The sequence below is a fragment of the Podarcis liolepis genome (genome assembly GCF_965112155.1).
Source record: "Podarcis liolepis genome assembly, chromosome: 6".
Taxonomy (NCBI): domain Eukaryota; kingdom Metazoa; phylum Chordata; class Lepidosauria; order Squamata; family Lacertidae; genus Podarcis; species Podarcis liolepis.
Window position 1 is genome coordinate 93,814,687 of NC_139559.1, and position 16,582 is coordinate 93,831,268.

The following is a 16,582-nucleotide window of genomic DNA, read 5'->3' on the forward strand; positions in this document are numbered from 1 at the left end:
GTGTAAAGTTCCTTGAGTCAGAACGACTGAATCTGTATCCACGGCCCATGTGCCGGTTCATGACTAGGAGCTTCTAGATTTCATGATCCTGCCCCTGTTACCATTTGCCGACCGCCATGGGACTTTGGGGGTTTGGGTTGGGTTTTTGGAAGACACCTGTGAGTGAATTTGTTTTATGTGTGTAGATCAGTGCACTCTTTGCAGTAGGGCTCTGTTCCGATGGCATGAAGTAGTCACAACGAACCGGTGGATCCCATCTGCTGCAGCCTTCATCTGCCTTCACAGCCGTTGTAACATACCGCTTGTTATCATCCACCTGTTTGGCCGTTGAGAACTTCTAGGATCATTCTTTGTCTAGCTCCTTCCCTTTGACCTTACCACCTTGGGTGACCCTGCTGGGAGTACAAGGTTCCCGATGGCTTCGCTCACAAGAGTCATAGGAACGTGCAAGCCCACTCACCACGACAAGGTGATGATCCAGCGAGTGAGTACAATCAATGTGTACATTGACAATGGAAGGAACTAGCTTTGGTGTATGTTTATCACAGTTGAATTTCACCTGACCTCCTGGGATTTTAGAGTGACACCCTTAGGGATCTATCCTGTTTATATTGAACCCTGTAAGGTAGATGAGAGAGCCCAAAGAAGCTACTTTGCAGAAAATAATGTTCTTCTCTTGACAGTAGTACTTCCCACTTTAAAAAAAAAAATCAAGTCATTCACAAATCTGTCTGTTCTAGAACTTAGATCTCTGAACCGAGTCATCATTGTGCTATTGGCTTCTAAGCGATTGACACTGAGAATCTCTCAGCTTGCTCCTCAAAGGCAGTGTAGATTCTGGTGGATCAAGGGCTTTAAGCAGCACATGTGATGTTTAGTCACACATTTTCTTTTCCTCTTTTTCAGAGTTGCGGGGGGGGGGGGGAGAGGAGTCTCCCCCCTCCAGACACAGTTCTTATTGTCTCCTACAGAGCTGACCTTGGATGTTCTGTGCTGCCAACTGCTACCCAGACTACTAGCTTTTACAGTAGACCAAAGATATATATATTTTTTAAAAAATTCTTAACTCCAGAAGTCAATGCCTGTTTCTAGATCTTCTGCCACATCACTAGCTTCCTGGCCCTGGCCCTGCTGCTGCTTACTGGGAGGCGGCAGAGAAGCCTGGGTTATGCATTCTGGGTGTGGATATTAGGAGGTGTTCAGTTACTCAAATATGTTGCTTAATGGTTAGTTAAGCAACTGAGAAAGTATGGCATAACCCATAGGCTAGGGATGGGGAAAGTTTTTCAGTCTAAGGGGCATATTGCCTTCTGGGGACCTCCCACTGGCCACATGGCAGTGCTAGTCAGAGCCAGAGGCAAAAGTGAGCAGAGCAACAAAAGTAAAATTCACTTTTGTGTGGTAGGGTAGTTTCTACACACACACACACACAGAGAGAGAGAGAGAGCGCACTCTATACTCCATCTAGGCAAGAGGCAATGTTCAAGGAGACATTCCAGCGATTCAAAAAACCTCTCTGTGTGTGGAACATGGCCAGGGAGGGATTTGAGGTTCCTCACTCTTGCCAAACCCTGGATGGGACAGCAGGGAGACAGATCTCCAGGACACTGGACCTTTCATTCAAAGCAACTGCTGGTGGAATGTATCCTCTACACCAGTTCTCTCAGAGGCCTCTTGCTCTGAGTCTAGACCCATTCAGCACGTGGTGCCAATGGGAAAGTGTCTGGAGACCACCAATTATGTTTGAGGATGCTAAGAGATGGGTAGGCACTCTCCAAGGGGTCTGAAATCTGTGACAGTTTGCTCAAGAGCTGCCTTTCCATGACTTCTGCAGATGGAAAGGCTTTCCCTGCTGTGGTTCTTTTTGTGGGGTGGGGGCAGTGTGTTGATAGCATTTGCTCTGGCCTCCATCACCTTCACTGTAGCAAACCTGTTACTGTCCATTGTTGTGAAAATTGCTTTGTCTTCTAGAAGTGTTATAAGTTATTTTCGGTTTACATCTTTGTTGCAAAACTGCTTTAAAAGGGAAAAAAAGATAAACACAAGAAGTCTTATCTTTGACCAAAATGACCAAAACTAGCCTTTCAGTTATAGAAAAGCATTTCTTGCTTATCTCGGATTGAAGAGCAAGAATCTATTGTATTTTTCTCTTTCCAATTTTTCTGTATTCTCATGATTTTGTTAGCACTTATCTTTCCTTCTTTATTTCACAGCTGCCCGAGCATTTAAAAGAATACCCCCACCTTCCCAACTATGTGAGTCCAGCACCATAACCTTTGCACATTAATGTACTGGCTCCTAGATGACTCAGAGAGAAGTACAGATGCCCGGTAAGTTTAAATCCTTAACTAAATGTCTGTTAGCATGAAAACACACAGTCTGGGCCACAGACCCTTCTGCTGCTGCACGAAGGAGGGCTACTGCCTCAGTGCACTTATATATTTATGTATGAAACCTCCTTATACACCCTTGCAACTGACTTTTAATGGAATTTCTAAGACAATGGTGGCCTCCGTTTTAGCCAGCGTGTCAAATCAGAAGCACAATATAGTGCCACAAAATTGCAATCCCTACTGCACGTATTATGGTCCACTGAGTTGGGGAACTGGCCAGAGCTTAGGCCTGGTCCGAGGTTGCATAATGGGCTGCACCTTCTCAAATTGCAACCACAGTTTTCAATAATCTCCAACATCAACCCCTCCCCTCCCCCCAACAAGTAGAAAAGCAGCATAGTGGGCCATGTGCTAGGCTAGAACTGTCTGCACTAGTAGTGTAGTTGCAATGAGTCCTTCACATGGAAAGTGGTACCCACACACCACATGATCTAAAGTTGCAGAATCCACTCTAACATGGCCTCACCATTCTGCCAAGTCTTCTTGCTGCAAGTGATGACCAGGCCTCAAGTGCAGACTACCATGTGGTCTGACTCTCTTCCACAATCAGGCCCACAACACTCTCTCCTCATGCCACACCTCTAAGTGTGCCTGTGCAGGTTGGCTGCCCATAATCGGAACAATTCAATTGTTGACAGGCAAGTCTACCAAAGACCAGCCTCCCCCACCTCAGGTCTGCCTTTGCCCAAAAGAGAATAGCTTTGTGCAAATTAAATATTATGTCAGACATTCAGTTACTGTAATCCAAAAGTTTGGATTCACCTAGCAAGAACTCCATTCATCAATAATCATTTGAGACCGAACCAACTCGTGGACCTTGACCTGATGATAGTGAACCATGCATGTGGAGCTGCCTTCTTGAAAATCTGCTATGGTCTGAGGATTCATGCAATGAAAGTTATTCACAACTGCTTTGCTTGAAAATGCAAGAGGCTAAGCGAATGTGTGAAAAGCTCTGGGTGAAAAGCTCCTGGAGAGCTTTGAGGTGCCATTTCTCGCCCGGCCCCACAGTCAAAATCCCTTGCAGCTTGGGTGTCTTATTATGACATGAAGGACTGAGGGTCCTCTTCCTGTTGCTCTCCCGTTGCCAAATATGCAAGGCATCCCTCCTACGCTTTGGACCTCCTAATGCCAAGAATACGAGGCAAGACACTATCATTTTGGGTGAAGTCAGGCCACAATTTTATTGACTCCAGATGTATGAGATTTGGCACAGGCATTAGGCAGACCCCACCCCTTCTGGCACACTCGCCAGAAAAACTTACATTTTGGGATCAACCAGAAACGAGAGAGTTCCTGACCTACATCAACATAGCTACCTCATTCAGTGCTCTCTGAATCAGGGTCTCTATGGTATGTGGCTGGCTGCTGTGTGAGGTGGGATGCTGTGTAAAATGAGGTCTTCTCATATAAAGTAGGAAGGCAGGAAAACTTCTTTCCTTCCTCACATGGTGCTCCCAGGCATCTGATGTTCCTGGTGCTGTTAGTTCTGGGTTCTCTCCTCTTGTGGTGCCCCAGATGTCTTATTGTCCCTCCATGGATTGATTGCTCCTGAAACACACTTGCTTGCAATCTACCAGAGGATTATATTTCCCCTTAGTACAGCAATTGCCGAACTGCATGTCACAGGAGAACTAATAGCTTTCCATGAGTAATTAAATTCTGTCCTCCCCCAATTGAGGAGGCTGCCCATTGCATCTGTGCATGATTTATTGTTCTGTCCTTGTCGCCTTTCTAATTAGCCACTTCTGGGGTGGGAGGGATTATTTTGCTGCGTGATTAGATTATTCTGTCACTCTTGATGCAGAGATAGGCAGAAGAATCTGCCCCCTCCACAGGAGGCTGGCACTAGTGACAAGTCACTGTTCTGGGCTTGCTTGTGCCAACCAGGAGGTGTGGTCAAATAGGCAACTTCTGCAAAAAGACAGGAGATGTGTTCATCTGACTGTGAGTACCTCTTTCTCTATGTTCACTTTAAAACAACACCTTTTGGGAGTGAAACATGACTCCAGTTTTGATTCAGAAGGAAAAACTGTGCCTTTGGCTTTCAGAAGTTTTGGAAATGCTGGGTTATAACATCTGCCAGCACCTGTTGCCCTTGAAGCAATCAAGGGCAAGACTGCGACCTCCTGTTTTCTTGAAATGACGCCATTGCAAGAACAACAAACATACTCATTGTTGCCCCTGTGGTTGCCTCTACCAGCAGCTGCAATGGCAAGTAGTATAATTCTGGTGCCTCATTGTATTATGGGGCTCTCAACCCTTTTATTAGAATAACTGTTTTTCCTAACGTGGCCGTCATCACCTCATTATAATTCCATTACCTTTCTCCATCCCAGCTCCATTACCTTTAACAACAACTGCCTTACAATCCATTATCTTCCTTATCATCTCCTGTGCAGTTGTTATCCTCACCTCCTCGTTTGCAATCATCACCTCACCACAATTACAGTCCCATTATCTTTATCACTACTCTGTTAAAGCCCTAATTATATCCATTACCATTTTCCTATCTCTCTCTTTCTTGCAAATCCGTATCCGTATCTTCACTAATAATAATAATAATAATAATAATAATAATATCCTCATCTCTCTGGCCACCCCATTGCAACTCAGGCATCTTCTTCATTTTATCCATACCTGTAGGATAGTTTCATACTTGCAATTATTTTCTCATTTCAAAATTATTGTCATTCATTGTCGGAGTTGTCTTCGTCCATTGCTGTTTTGCAAGTTGCACTTGGTGCATGGGAATCAGAATTGAATATGACAGGCACACTATCTATTTCATTCGCCCCCCTCTTGGTGCTCCTTCCATATTGATAATACCTTCACCTTTGTTGTCATCATCTTTACCATAATCCAACATTACATTCACCCCTGTTCTGGTCACAATTATTTCCATTATCCTCTCTGTTATCTCCATTGCAAATTGTACAGCAGCTTTTTCATAATAATCTGTGTCCCATTTCTACCAACTTCTCTTCCAGCCGAACATGAAGCTCCCGCCACCTCTGTGTTTCAATGCCATTAGTTTAATCATCAATGGTTCTCTGCCGTATTGCCATTCCGTTCCCTCATTATCCCTCTTACAGCCAGCTGCTCCCGCACGACAGTGCTATTTCCCCCCATTTGGTATCCATGTTATAATTTTCTCCAGTTGCAATGGAAAACACCTCCAACACTCATTGTGCTATTAATTAGCAATTTAATTCTTCAACATGCCTGACAAATACCAAGTGCTATGATAACTATACTCACTTCAGACCTTCCTCAGCATTGCCCAAGGTCCTCTCAGATCTCCTCCATAACCTCAACAACACCTGCCCACAAACTATTATCTTTCTCATCTCCTGTTCCTTTAGATCACGCAATGAGATCCTACTAATCAGGGATCATGTGCTGAGTGTGATAATGCCATGATGCGAAGAAGTCGGTGAGATTTGGTTATGTTCCACCCTTTATTCAAAACCATCCTCCTCCACTGGCATTATTCTTTTGCCACACTTTGTGGCAGATTACTGGTATCTCCTGCCTCTGTCACCAGTATAGTATGAAAAGCCCAGGGAGAAACCATTGATTAACTACTAAACAAATTAGTAAGGCCCTGTCCTAAACATTCAGCACCAGGAGTTCACAGACAGTTTGGTGTCCTTCACTTCTGCAATTTATTCCAATAGCAGGATTTATTCTTCCAATATCGGAAATGTACTTGGCTGCAACTCTAATTCAAAACTGCAAACTCTTCTGAGAGGCGCCCCAGCACCCTTTTGCCAGCTACTGTTGTACTCAGAGTGCAACATGAAATCCTTTCACATACCGTATTTTTCGCCCCATAAGACGCACCGGCCCATAAGACACACCTAGATTTTTTGGGGGGAAATAAAGGAAAAAAAATTATTTCCCCCCCAGGTGCGCTGCGCTACACCAGGAGCTTGGGGCGTGCGGAGCTCAGCGCGCCCCAAGCTTCTGCGTGCCGGCAAGGTCTCCGCTAGCGTGGGAGAGCCGGGCGCCTCTCCCAGGGCTAGCGGACCCCTGCGCTAATCCAGAAGCTTGGGGCAAGCTGAGGTCAGCGCGCCCCAAGCTTCTGCGTGCCGGCAAGCAGTCCGCTAGCCCTGGGAGAGCCGCGGGGCTCTCCCAGGGCTAGCGGATCGCTGCGCTATACCAGGAGCTTGGGGCGTGCTGAGCTCAGCGCGCCCCAAGCTTCTAGGTGCGCACAAGCAGTCCGCTGCCGCCCCTAGCCTCGCGCACCCGGTGGGACCTCCTGCCGGGTGCGCGAGGCTTGCAGACACTCGCCCGAAGCAGGGGGAGCCCTCCCGAGGGCTCCCCGTGCTTCGGGCGACAGGCTGCCGCCCCAAGCCTCGCGCACCCGGTGGGACCTCCTGCCGGGCGCGCGAGGCTTGCAGGCATTTGCCCCATAAGACGCACCCCGATTTCCCCTTCATTTTTGGAGGGGAAAAAGTGCGTCTTATGGGGTGAAAAATACGGTATGTCAGCGATTTGGCAGGGTGCAATAGTCTCCTAAAGCCTCTGTTTTTTCTGCCTTGTTCTTTTAGCAAAGTTGCCACAAGAAAGTGAATGCTACTAAGTAAGAGTCTTCCTGGCTTCCCACACCTCACCCCACCCCACCAACTATGTGTTAGAAATATTTACCTTTATGAATTGGGACACCTTTTCAATTGATCAAAAGGTTTTTAGTCAAATAGTACAACAGATTAAGTGATTAAATAGTGCAGTCCTAGAAGACATAAATATAATGGAGAAAATAATAATAATAATAATAATAATAATAATAATAATAATAATAATGGTCCTTTTTATAGTATAATTATTTCCCCCTGAAATTTGAGAATTTTGGCAAGCGGCTCAAAACCTGTCATTTGTAATTGATTGCTTTTCCATTTAGAAACTGAGGATAATCATGAATCCAGTGAATGTGTTTGGAAGTGCCATTCATTTACATGATCATCCAGTGCTGCTTTACACAAGCATGTGCACTGATGTGGCCGTGCTGTGCATATGTGCCATGTCTCCTGTCATACGTAAGAGGGGGGAATCACTTCTTTTTACTGCATGTACCTTGTGTGCTGAGCTCAGTTGGGTCCCTCTGTGCAAAAAACCTGCCAGATTCCCTCTCGCACATGGTCTGCACCACCTGGCTCTTGGAGCATTAGCAGGATACGCTGAGGCTGGGATGAGTATTTGTCAATCTCAAACAAACGAGGAACTTTATTTTGATTGATTGGTGGCATTGCTTGACCACACTTCCTCCCACAGGAGCCCAGGGTGGTTTTCAACATGGTCAAATAACCAATTACAACAACAATAAAACCACACATTTAAACTTATCTGCCAAAAACTTTTCAACCAATTTCTTTTGTAATGCAGCAAACAAAAAAATACAAGTAAAAGATGCAGAATTACCTTCAGCATCGCAAAGCCCAAGCAACAGATGCGCCTTTGAATTATGCCCAGAGATCATCAGGGCATTATTTGTAGCTCTATAGAAGAGGAGCAAGTTAAGCATTTTGGCCTCAGGCCTTTCAGAGCTTTATACACCAGGACCAACACCTCGAATGGAGCTCAGCAGCTCACTGCAGCCAGTATCCTATGTTTTCAGTATCAGTGAAATGTACTTCATTTATTCGATTCCTTAGATTTATCACAAGATCTCAGGGCAGCTCACAAGATGAAAATACTTCCAATCTGTTGCACTGGTTTGTAGCCTTGCAGCTGCATTCTGCACTAACCACCTTGAAGAGTAGCTCCACACAGTGAATTGCAGTAGTCCAGCTGTAAGATTTACCAGAACATAGATGGCTGAAGTAAGGCTATCCAGATCCAGGGACAGCCATAGCTGACAAACCATCCAGAGCTGGGCATAGGTATTCCCTGCCGCTGAAGCCACTTAGGATTCTAGCAACAGCATTGGATCAATATTAATTAATTACTTACCCCCAATTACTTAATTAATTCCCTTTTATATATCACTTTCCAGCCTCCCCTCTGGAGCTCAAGGTGGGATATGTGGTTTTCCCCTCCCCAAGTTATCTTGCAACAGCAACCCTGAGAGGCAGGTTAGGTTGAGAGGCAGTGATTGGCCCAAGGTCACCAGGGGGTTTGAACCGTTGTCGCCCAAGTCATAGTCCGCAGTTCATAGGTTCCCCTTGCAGAACAGGTCATCTTTGTAATTTCCATTCACATGAACTCCCTACCAACAGCACCTCTCTCTTTTTAGGATTCAGTCTCAGGGTTTGTTACTCTCATGACTGTCTCCAGACATTAGTCCACTCTGCAGAGTTTGAAGCAGGCAGTACCAGGCAGCAACAACTCCCTGGAGGATAGCGGTAACAAGAAATGGGTGGAAAGTGCCAATAGAAGAAGAAGAAGAGTTTGGATTTGATATCCCGCTTTATCACTACCCGAAAGAGTCTCAAAGTGGCTAACATTCTCCTTTCCCTTCCTCCCCCACAACAAACACTCTGTGAGGTGAGTGGGGCTGAGAGACTTCCGAGAAGTATGACTGGCCCAAGGTCACCCAGCAGCTGCATGTGGAGGAGCGGGGAAGCGAACCTGGTTCACCGGATTACGAGTCTACTGCTCTTAACCACTACACCACACTGGCACACATAGCCAGCAGAGAAAGGAAAGGCAGAGAAACAGAAGCAATAACAGGTGCAGCCTTAATCTCCTACCAATAAGCCCCAGATTTCACAGACCTTCAAAGTAATTAAGGCTGGGCAGAACAACCTGCCTCTGCTACGTGGCGTTTTAACCATGGACGGCTCCTGCAATTTACTCCACAGCAAGAGGGTGGTAGTGTTTACTGATTCCATACTGCATCATAGTCACCATATCTTGGGGTGTGCCGATCAGAAGGTTGGCGGTTCGAATCCCCGTGACGGGGTGAGCTCCCGTTGTCTGGTCCCTGCTCCTGCCAACCTAGCAATTCGAAACCATGCCCCCCAAAAGTGTAAGTAGAGAAATAGGTACCACTCCGGGAGGAAGGTAAATGGCATTTCCGTGCGCTGCTCTGGTTCGCCAGAAGCGGCTTAGTCATGCTGGCCACATGACTCGGAAGCTGTATGCCGGCTCCCTTGGCCAGTAAAGCGAGATGAGTGCTGCAAATCCAGAGTCGTCCGCAACTGGACCTAATGGTCAGGGATCCCTTTACCTTTACCTTTACTGCATCATAGTCACCATATCTTGGGGTGTGGATTTTCCAAGGAGGGATGGCCTTGATCCAGCAAGAATAGTTAAAAACAAACACCCTCCCCTTTTCTGGATTGGAGCAGTTCAGGATGTGAAATGAGAGTCTTATGCAAGCTGGTGGTGGGTTGGGGAAGCCACACTAGATCAGTGTTTCCCAACCGGTGTTCCGCGGCACACTAGTGTGCCGCGAGACGTTGCCTGGTGTGCCGTGGGAGGGAGGCGGGCGAGTCGGGCGGCGAGAGGCGGGGCGGCGGCGGCGAGGAGAGGAGAGGCCGCCCAGCGCGGGGCTCTCGCCGTCTGCCTGCCTGGCTACCTGCGTGGCGCTGACGTCACGGGGCTGTAACGTGCCCCACATAGGCACACGCGGGGCGGCGAGCGAGCTCCCTCCCACATCCCATCGCCGCTCGCTTCGGCCGGCCTACTGGGCTGTCACAGGCGGAAGGCCTGCGCATGCGCGAGGTTTTCGCGCCTTCGGGATTCCCTTCACGCCTTCCTCCTCCCGGGTCCTTGAGAGCGCGGGAAGCGGCAGCGCGAGACCGGCGTTGAGCCTGGTAGGTATTGCGCTTGCCAAGGCAGTCATTTGGGAAATGAAAACTTGCAAAGCAAGCAACCAGTTCAATCTGAAGTACGTGTATGCTTAATATCCTGTATCTGAAACCTGTTCTGCCCCCTCCCCCACACTTGGTGCCATTTTCATCTACACATGCAGCAGAGTAAGTTGACCCAGAATAGTACCAATTCAGATGGCAGATGGGAGAATGACAGTGCTGAATGCTTTCCCATGTAGAACAGTCCCTGCAAATAAAAACCTAGCATATTTGGAAGAGGGATGCTAGCCTAACCATTACCTTCTATGCTGTTACTATTTTTTTATTTTTTTTTACATAAGTAAAAAGTGACCTTTCCCCATCTGGCATGGTGGTGTGCCTCAAGATTTTTTTCATGAAACAAGTGTGCCTTTGCCCAAAAAAGGTTGGGAAACACTGCACTAGATGCCCACTTCAAATTCCCCAATGTATCTCAGGCACAACATCTCCCTTTCTTTACTGGAAGTCTCTGTATATTTCCAGGGTGGACCCAGGTCCTGTAGTAAAGCAAGGCTTCCACATGGAGAATGTTTTCACCTCGGTCAAAAGCTGTATGGATCTACCCCAGATTCTGGTGAGGGTGGAACTCTGATGCACTCCTAAAGATAACTAGCCTAACTGAGGAAAATTAACATAGGCTATACTTTGATCTACATAAATGACATTTCCCCCCTCCCAGAGTTAAGAGATTTACACATGAATATTGGTGGCTTGGGGTGTTTGAATAACAACACAATTACCGTTTATATCACATATTTGAAGTTTCAAAATACTTCTTATCTCGGTCAGCCCTGGAAAGCAGAATAAAATTAGCTACGTATTGCAACGGAAAGGGGGATCGGAAGTTGAGAGGATAGTGCCTATCTGCTGAGTCTATGGTTGAGATGAGATTCGAAGTGGGCCCACACGGCTCGTACTGTTAGACACGGCCCTCAAAGCAGCTCAGCACCACTAACTGCCCACAGAGAAAGCATAGCCACCCCATAGCTCTTCAGCACTTTGCCACCTTATCTTACTTGCTGCTGATGCCCCCAAATCAAATTTCTATCTGGCTTAGAATGCAAGCAGGACTAAAACTGTGGATGCCAGGTGGAACCATGCATATGTCTCACACATGCAAAGCTACAGCCTAGTACAAATACACCTTTTGCCCTATGAACACGGTCGGTTCTCTAACATACCTGCGCAAATGTCTCTACTCCTTGGAAACCTCTTTATGTGATAAATTAAACCAAAGTTTCTCTGGAGACCATAAAGCAAGGGGAGGAGGGAATGTTTAAAAGAGGAAAGCATACCAACAAAATAACTCATTCTTAGAAGAGTTTTGCACAGGCTCAGCTGTTTATCATACCCACAGCAGGCACCTCACAAAGGAGAAAAAGAAATATAGAACATCTGGAAACCTCTGAAATTAAAAGGAAGCCCAAGTTTGTGTCTCCTTCCACCAGGCAAAGAGTTATGGTGAGTACTGTAGGGACATGGCTGTGTTTTATGATAGGCTTTTGAAGCCCTGGAAATGTTCAGTTAGGTTAGTAAATAATTCAAAAAATGATTTGTGCCAGCCCATCAGAGATCACATAATGCAGGAGTAGAGCATGCGTTCCCCAGCATGAGTGAGCACAGTAATATGCTTTTATTGCCAGTCACGTAATAACCCACGTCCTTAGGTACCTTATTAAAAACAACATGGTTAGCGCTGTAGCTTCCTCATGTCAGCCATGTTAGGCCTTCTATTCTGCGCTTATGCCTTGTGAAATCCAACACTGGCATTAGGGGGTGGCACTTGTGGGCAGCAGCTGGGGCCCCAGAGCCCTGGTAGGGGGTCCCACTACCCCTCTGGGCTGCCTCTGCTTGCTTGCTCACCTGCCTGCCCGTGCCCTTGGGTGAGGAGATAAGCAGCGAAGTAGACGGCTTGGTATTCAGACCCAATTGTTCCCTGGCATCTGAAAAAGCCAGGGCCTGAAGCTGGGATCTAATGCATGCTCACCTTTAACTCCAGTCCTTCCCATTCTCTGCATGACCAGTTCTTCTTTATACTGGTTTGGTGGGAAAGGAGAAGCACACTGGGTATATAAAAACTAGCCCTGCACAACTTACGACTCTTTGAACTAAATGCAACCCATGCGTCACACACTGCAGCCTTTAGAGATGCTTGCCCTACGTTTGGTTGGCGAGCTGAATTTGGTGGGTCTCCAGCTGCACACGCTTTATCTAACTGCAACACCGAGGAAAGGAGATGGAGCCAACATGAAGGTGGGCTCCACAACAGACTGGGAGCCAAGAACCTAAAGGGGACAAGAGCCCCATCCTTAAAAATGGAATCCTCCGGGAGGTTTAATGAAAGGCGGCAGGGATTGTGTGGAGAATGGAATTCCCTTCTATGTGGACTTTGAGCTTCTCCCAGAACTAAAGAGAGAAGTCGCTACACACTGAATGATGGGAGGAAAGGGGTGGGGAGAATCAAGAAGGCCCAGTACCTGCTGAAACAGGCTGTTTGATGTTCACCTCTGTGACTCGTTCCTTGATTCAGTTCCCCAAAGCAAGCAGCCTCTTTATCAAGTCAACACTCCACAGCCGCCTAGAGAGAGAGCAAAGAGAAAAGGAAGAGATTAAATCTCCTCATTCAAAGGGGGGAACAAACTTTATATTTTGGGAGAGGAGGTTGCTCTTTTCCCCCCTTTTTTAAAAAAAGTCTACTAACAGCTGAAAGAATGTTCAAAACTGCCAACCTTTTCTTCCACACATTGGGAGTACAAATGGCACCTTTTCATGTCTGAATTTACTCCCCGACACTTGTACATTATCAGTGGGGTGTATGGCGTGTTAAGATATGAACTGAGGATACCCCACTGTCAAATTTGGGAACTGGAGAGCTATCAGGTTGCAAGAAATGTGTTATTTTTGGCTATTAAACCAGGGTCACAACAAATGTGGGTTAGATGTTTTCTTCTGAACCTGAACCTGGGATCTAAGATGCAGAAATATACCTTGTATTTCACCACCAGGGAAGTACAGACAAATCAGCCAGACTAGCAAGGAAGTATATTGAACAATGATAGGCCTGAGCAGGTCATGTGGTACTGTTGACCCTTATAAAAGTTTTCAAGTTAGGCATGCTCACTACGTTGAGCAAAGTTGGAGGCTGCTATGCTGCGCCCTGTGATAGCCTGCATTTCCCCCTGCCCTTTTGCAAGGAACTTGATTCTATCTGCTACACCCAACCCACTAGTGTGGTCTTTGCCAATCGGATATACATGTTTTGGACCACCTCTCCCATCAGACTAAGCTAGCAGTGCTGTTGCTGCCTGGAAAGCTGCATCAGGCTGGCAAAGACTGCACTAGAGTTTCTGAAGGCTTCCTAAGGCCTGGCACCTGTGATGGGGGCAAAGACTGGGAGTGCAGGGAATATGCCTGACAGGTTAGGGGGCAGAGCCTGGGTCTACTCGTGTGTGGAAAGGGAAGAACCTGTGAGTCAGGTTTCACAGTTTGTGGTGGGCAAGAAGCTGGATCCCATGGACAAAATGAAGCATCAGCAAATGCTCAATCCATTTGCACACATCATTTTACAAAACAGTCAGGTCAGATGGTACTATTCAGGTACTATTGTACAAACCAGTCAGGTCAGATGTGTTTTAATTTGTTGGAAGCCACCCAGAGTGGCTGGGGAAACCCAGCCAGATGTGTGGGGTATAAACAACAACAATTGCTACTACTGCTGCTACTACTATATGTACATTTCATATTTCTTTGGAATGGTGGCAGGAGGCCACCAGCCCGGAGCTCCCCTGATCTTGCCACTGCTACATAGCCCCATCCTGATAAGTGCAGAAATGCTACAACCCTACACACCTCGAGTCACTGCTGGAAGCATCCAGGGAGGCCAAAGAACCTCAGGGTGGAGTCTGGTTGGCTTAGGTATGGACCTGAAAGTTCTCAAGCCAAACAGAAAATAGCTTGCACCCTTGCATCTGGCTCCTCCACCTGACTATTTTCTGCTTCCTTGATGACTTGGAGAAGATAAGAGTCCAAAACTGAAACCTCAGATCAGTGCCTGAAGCCTGCTAGCCCCATCATCTCATTTTTAGACAGTGGGCAACTGAGCCTTTACAGAACTTCAGTATGAAAAACACTCCCTCTTTATTTTAAAAAAGGCTGCTGAGGTTTTTGCATATACAACCATAAGCCACAAGCAGGAGGGAAACCAGCTACCAGCCACCAGCGAGAGGAGAGAAAGAGTCTTCTCCTCTGCTGGTCAGCCTTATCCTGAAGGGAAGCACTTGAGCCTCACTGTACTGGCAGAGGAATCCCCTATTTGCCTTCAGAGTCCTGGAGTCACCCTGCTTGTTCTGCCGGCAAAGTTCACCCAGTGCGGACTCAGACCATCATGTTCCAGTTCCCATGGCTGCCACCCAACATGAATCCCCATTGGCTACAGCAGCAGAAGCCTCATGGGCAGCAGCTGAAAAATCCCAAGGACAAGGAGATGGTTGCATTATGCTATACTTCTGCTGTTGTTGGCGACTGCCTTGTACATCACTTGTCAGAAGGACAGACCACAAGTTTAGCTTAATAACTTATAACGTATAGCTCTGTTGTAGGTATTCCTGTTAGATCAGGGTTCTCCGGTATAATGGATGTGTATGTGTATTTTAATAAGCTGAATAGAGTGAAAGGTTATGAGTCATTGGATGGGGGGTGGGGGGAGTGCGTATGTATGACCATAATAGTCTTTAGCATAGTTTTTTTAGTTGCTATTCTGCTGATATTGTTTTACAGATCATAGATGCCTTCTTGATTTGTTATGCCTGGAGACAATTTGGTCGTGCCTCCACAGCAGTGACCAAGGAAGAATGACCCCTGGGAGGAGTGCAAAAAGAAGAAATGCAATGGTACACCAACACAACTGGACACCTTCATCTGCCCCAGCTGCAACAAAACATGTCTCTCCCGCTTCAGTCTCTGCAGCCACAGCAGGTGCTGTAACTCTCCAACGTTTTGACTTCACCCGTGAAGGCACACTCTTCCATTGTCTCCTGAGACAGGTGGATGCCAACCAAACCATATAATATGATTTACATTGTAATTGCAATGTATAGCTTACTTTTTAGTTGTTGGTTTGTTAATACAGTAGTGTTTTATGGATCGTAACTGTTTGTTAATTATATCATTTATGCTGTGCTTGTGATGTTCTATTGTGTTATTGTTGTTTATTGTTTGTAAGCCACTTTTGGATTCTTTTGAATGGAAAGCGGAGTAGAAATCCATCCATCAGGTAGGTTTTCCCCACCTACTGGCATAAACAGAACCATCTTCTATTATACGCTACATTTTTTACCTGCAAGTTTCCTACATACATAGAAGACAACCAGCTCTTGCAGAAACGGGTTGTATTTGATATCACACTCCTGCACAAGCACAGAAATAGAAAGGGACCTGTTACACATCTATTCAGATAATTGCTTCACGCCTGGGTCTCAGAGGAATTGGCAAACACTAAAGGATGAGAAACCAGACAATGGTCTTGTAAGGGAGGCAAATGTTATTAGCTGCATTTCTCAGCCACGGGGATTTGAAAGCAGGGAGAAAGAAAAGCAGCCCAATTCAAGAGAGGGGATGGCGCACTGGCCCAGTCCACCACCACAATGCTATTGTTGGCTGGTAGAGCGAAGGCCATTTACTCCAATCACCAGGGACAGCCTCTGTTTCCTAGGACTTGTCTCTGCTATCCTAATTTGAATCTGACAGATAGGAATCACTGGAGCATTAGTGCATTTCCAGCTCATCCCTAGCCAAGTAAGCAGAGGGACTTTTCAAGGCCACTGCAGATTTCAGCCCAAACTTGGCGTAGGCTTGAGCTGATTGTGAACTGGGGAGGTGAAAGACTGTAGCGGCTGTACTAATGCTTACAGCTTTTAATCACACCAGAGTTTGGGTGTGTGTGTGTGTGTGGAATCAGCTGCTCCTGCTCAACTGTGTAAGATATAGGAAGTCACTGGATTGCAAGTCTACTATTTTGGAAAGGTGCTGAAATTGAAGGGAGGGCTGTGAAGTTAAAAAAAGGAGAAGGAAAACTCCCAAAGAGAAAAACACCACGTGGAGAAGCAAAAAGCCTTATAACACAGGAAACTGAAGGTGCTTACATACTCTCCTGAGTCGTTTCACTAACTGACCAAAGATATTAGCTATTGTAGCTGAATGGACTCTGTAGTTCTCACCAAGGAGCAGAGAAGACAGCGCTATCACAAGTGTAGCGGGTGGAAGCTAACCCCAGACACTTAGGCAATCCAAGCACTTCTTAGCTAATACCTGACATGATGCTATAAGCTTAATATCTTTATGGTCACGACATCCACCCCCTTCAACCCCCACCCCACCCCCAAATCCTGAGGT

The 16,582-nt window shown here is 46.4% G+C and overlaps 1 protein-coding gene across 3 annotated transcripts in view; it reads right to left on the reverse strand.

Moving 5' to 3' along the window:
* Positions 1 to 16,582, reverse strand: part of TNR (tenascin R) — a 392,290-nt gene that overhangs the window by 155,900 nt on the left and 219,808 nt on the right. For 2 of the 3 annotated variants that reach the window (XM_083507032.1, XM_083507033.1), the window contains exon 2: positions 12,670 to 12,770. The exons of the other annotated variant lie outside the window; for it this stretch is intronic. The gene's annotated coding sequence lies outside the window, so the exon portion shown is untranslated. The remainder of the gene's footprint in view (positions 1 to 12,669; positions 12,771 to 16,582) is intronic. 3 annotated transcript variants of the gene reach the window in all.